A 5050-nucleotide genomic window follows, 5' to 3' on the forward strand; every position below is an offset into this window, starting at 1 on the left:
ACCAGAGATCAGATTGCCAACATCTGCTGGATCATAGAAAAAGCAAGAGAGTTCCAGAAAAACATCTATTTCTGCTTTATTGACTATGCCAAAGCCTTTGACTGTGTGGATCACAATCAACTGTGGAAAATTCTGAAAGAGATGGGAATACCAGACCACCTGACCTGCCTCTTGAGAAATCTGTATACAGGTCAGGAAGCAACAGTTAGAACTGGACATGGAACAACAGACTGATTCCAAATAGGAAAAGGAGTATGTCAAGGCTGTATACTGTCACCCTGCTTATTTAACGTCTATGCAGAGTACATCATGAGAAACGCTGGACTGGAAGAAGCACAAGCTGGAATCGAGATTGCCAGGAGAAATATCAACAACCTCAGATACACGGATGACACCACCCTTATGGCAGAAAGTGAAGAGGAACTAAAAAGCCTCTTGATGAAAGTGAAAGTGGAGAGTGAAAAAGTTGGCTTAAAGCTCAACATTCAGAAAACAAAGATCATGGCATCCGGTCCCACCACTTCATGGGAAATAGCTGGGGAAACAGTGAAAACAGTGTCAGACTTTATTTTTGGGGGCTCCAAAATCACTGCAGATGGTGACTGCAGCCATGAAATTAAAAGACGCTTACTCCTTGGAAGGAAAGTTATGACTAACCTAGATAGCATATTCAAAAGCAGAGACATTACTTTGCCGACAAAGGTCCGTCTAGTCAAGGCTATGGTTTTTCCAGTAGTCATGTATGGATGTGAGAGTTGGACTGTGAAGAAGATTGAGTGCCGAAGAATTGATGCTTTTGAACTGTGGTGTTGGAGAAGACTCTTGAGAGTCCCTTGGACTGCAAGGAGGTCCAACCAGTCCATTCTAAAGGAGATCAGCCCTGGGATTTCTTTGGAAGGAATGATGCTAAAGCTGAAACTCCAGTACTTTGGCCACCTCAGGCGAAGAGTTGATTCATTGGAAAAGACTCTGATGCTGGGAGGGATTGGGGGCAGGAGGAGAAGGGGACGACAGAGGATAAGATGGCTGGATGGCCATCACTGACTCGATGGACATGAGTTTGAGTGAACTCTGGGAGTTGGAGATGGACAGGGAGGCCTGGCGTGCTGCAATTCATGGGTCGCAAAGAGTCAGACACAACTGAGCGACTGAAATGAAATGAATGAATGAATTTTGATATGACTACTGATTTTGTCTGGAAGTCATTTCACAAGCAAAATGCTAGGGCAGCCTCATTATACAGGAAAGGTTGCAGACTCTTCAACTACGGAACACTTCCCACTACTTTCTAGGCTCTGGATTGGGTACTTTGACATGATAGTCTTGGTTTTTCTTTTATCTCATTCTTTCCTTTCCTTTGAGTTTTTTGCTACCACCCACCCCCAACTTCTGATTCTCTCTCTACTCTACCTAGGCCTGCTTGCTCCTCAAGGATGTTTGAGTTCTTGGTACAATATTAGAAGTACAAGACTTTGTCAAAATATTTTAATAAGCAAGGCTAAAAATAATAAATAATAAATGTTAAACAGCAAAAAGTAATGGCATTAAATCCTTGTAAACTGTTAAAGAAGAATGTAGGCAAGAATGCTGTCCAAATGGAAGTGAGGTTGCAGTCCCAGCCATGTCAGGGGCGCAAGCACAGAGGCCCTGGGTGGTGAATATGAGTTTCAGGGGTTGTGGTACACAGTATCCATCACACAGGGTTAGCCTGCTGCTGTGTTGTTTTTAACAGCACGTCCTAAACTGAGCCGCTTTTAATTCTATAATTGTAGAGTTGTAATCTTTACCTGTTTCAAAGAGCTGGGAGCCTCAGACAACTGAAAAATCAAAATGCAGATGTGACAACAGTATCAGAGACACACCTTCCTGAGTGCAGAGGTGGTGAAACAAAAAAAGCAATGGGTGGAACAAACTGTCAGGGTTTCCAACTTCTCTAATTTGGAAGGAGTCATTAGGTAAAGAAATAGCACACTCCCACTCACTCCAGCAGAAGCCAGAATGGCCCAGTGGGTAGATCAGGAGTAGAAATAGAAGTTGTAATGTCTCTGTGTTGAGTTTTCAGTGGGAAGACCCAGTGGGGTCCTAGACAATTTGTGAAGTAGGCCAAGCTTAGCCTATCCTGTCCCTTCTTCCATCATCCTTCTTCCCTCCTAGGCAGCAACTTTTATGTTAGAAGCTCAGAGTAGGTACCCGCCACTGGACTAACCACACTGAATATTTTCATTTGAATATTGCAGCTACCCTACAAGCTGAGTACTATTATCATCCTCATTTTGGATAAAGAAACTGAAGTTTGAAGGATTAAGTAACTTGATAGAGACACACTGCTAGGTGACTTAGTTGTATCTGACTCTTATGTCTGTGCTTTTAATAACTTAGCAATAAAGCTGCAGCTAGGATATAATCTTTGAATTTTGTCCTCAGTTGGCTATTATGTCCTTTTAAAGTGTTACTCCTCCCAAAGATTTTGGGAGTGGAAAAGCCTTCAAGAATCTCCAATATGACATGTCACTTCCTGCCTTGATATGTAATGTATTCATGAAAAACACGAAAATCAGATATAGATATCAAGCAAAAGACAGACACTATTTGGTTTAGTTAAGAGGTAAGAGGACTTCCAGAAATTTAAAAAGTAATTATAAATATGCTAACTAACTACTCTTTGTCTTTTGGACACTATATTTGATACTACAGTCCCAGAATTTTACCCATGCTCTTTAATTTGTTCTTTTTATTCGTAATTGAACATGCAATCAACATCTCTTCCGTTGAGCATCCAATCACAGCTGAAGACTGGCCACTTTTAGCACATCTAATTATTTCTATTTTTGTCTTAATTTTATTTAGTTAATGAGAACTCTTTGCATATTTTTACTAATATCAGCACTTTTCTTTTTCTGTTTCCCATTCACTTTTATAAATTAATATTTGAATATTCAGACAATTACATGAATCTTCCATTTCCAAGATGGTGCTTTTATCAAAAGGGAAGAGTTGCTCAGCTCCATTGTGGGAAACTCATAGTGTTCTTTTGTCAAATAGTGAATGAACATATGAACTTAGCATGTGAGTAAATAATTTAGGGTAGGATTGTCCAAGGTATGTAAAGTGTGGTCAGTAAGACAGTTAGCATACGACAGTCAATATGACTGTAAATATTCATCAGTTTAGCAAACATTTAAGGGGTGCCTAGTATGTATGCTTGGCCATGTGCTAGGTTTTGGGAACTCTAAGAACGACCTGCCACTCTGTGATCTTTTGAATGGACCTGATTATTAGAATGATATTTGGGGTTAAGAGGAATGGTGCCAAATCTCTTTGGTCAAACTTCCCACGTGACTGCTGCCTAGCCTCTTTGAAGCAAAGGGGTTCCACACACATTTATTAAGAATGTATTAGGTGCTGGAAACTAGCCAAGCTGAGGACAAAGATACACTGATGAGCTTAAGGAGACTCCAGACCAGTAGGGACACAGATGAATAGATAATCCCATTACAATGCAGCAAATGTGTTGATGAAGTATAACAGGGTGCCATGGGACTGTAGAAAGGACTCCCAGATCATTCTGAGAATTTAGGGACGTCTTCCTGGAAGAGAGCTAAAGACCAGGTCAGAAGCAGCCAAATGTGGAAAAGGAAGAAGGATATTTTGGATAGTAGGATTAGCATGAGCAAAAATGCAGGCGTGCATTTGGGCCACTGTTCTGAATCTCTGTAAGACAGACAATGAGAGATGAGGTTGGAGAGCTGTAGAAGGATCAGGGCATCTAAATACTGGATTAAATGTCTCATATCACTGTATCGAGGACTGGACCTTGTACAAGTGGCTCCTCATTCATTATTTGTTACAGACATACTGGAGAAATTTGTTTTTTTCTTCAAAGATAACTAAAACCACCTTCCTACTCCAATGACTGGCCAAGTCTGGAACTCTTTGAGTGAGCCCTGAAAAAAAAAAATGCAACCATAGGAAAATACTGACACCTGGAAGAGCAGTTAATCTCCGAGGATCGTAGTGCACAAACTAACTTTCTAACTAGGCTTTGAGAAATGAAAAGTTGATTTCTCCATAGCTATAAACCAAGGACCAAGATTCACCAGGGTCAACTTTAGACAGATTCATCCCACTGGAATGGGAGAAGTAGATTATAATAATCATGACATGATCTCCAGTGGTCTTTTACATGAGGAGAGAAACCATCACAGCCCTTTTCGAAATATTAATGCTTGAGCTGTAGCTGGAACTGTGTAATGCCTTTGACCTCCCTCCTAAGACCACTCAGCAGACCATCTCTGGGTAGCATTCTTCACCTCACTATTCCTTACTCAGTGTTTGTGGTATTCCACAGCTTAGCTCCCCTTAACAGCTTCATGAGATATAATTCTCATATCAAACAATTTACCCAATTAATGAATGCTCTTCAGTGACTTTTAGCTTATTTACAGAGTTGTACATTTATCACCACAATCAATTTTAGAACATTTTAACCACTTGAAAAAAATAAATGCCTTACTCCTTAGCCATCACCCTCCAACCTCCCATATCCCTCAGCCCTAGGCACCACTACTTTCTGTCTCTATAGAAAAACAGTGTTAGTTGCTCAGTCATGTCTAACTCTTTGTGATCCCATGGACTGTAGCCCACCAGGCTTCTCTGTCCTTGGGATTCTCCAAGCAAGAATACTGGAGTGGTTTGCCATTTCCTTCTCTGGGGGATCTTCCTGACCTAGGGATTGAACTTGGGTCTCCTGCATTGCAGGCAGATTCTTTACTGTCTGACTCACCAGGGAAGCCCCTTCTGTCTCTATCAAAGTGAGTGAAGTTGCTCAGTCCTGTCTGATTCTTTGCGATCCCATGGACTGTAGCCTATCAGGCTCCTCCATCCGTGGAATTTTCCAGGCAAGAGTACTGGAGTGGGTTGCCATTTCTGTCTCTATAGATTTGCCTATTCTAGACATTTTGTGCGGAGAAGGCCGTGGCACCCCACTCCAGTTCTCTTGCCTGGAAAATCCCATGGACGGAGGAGCCTGGTAGGCTACAGTCCATGGGGT

This window comes from Bison bison, unplaced genomic scaffold (assembly GCF_000754665.1).
Source record: "Bison bison bison isolate TAMUID 2011002044 unplaced genomic scaffold, Bison_UMD1.0 scf7180017864380, whole genome shotgun sequence".
Classification (NCBI taxonomy): Eukaryota; Metazoa; Chordata; class Mammalia; order Artiodactyla; family Bovidae; genus Bison; species Bison bison.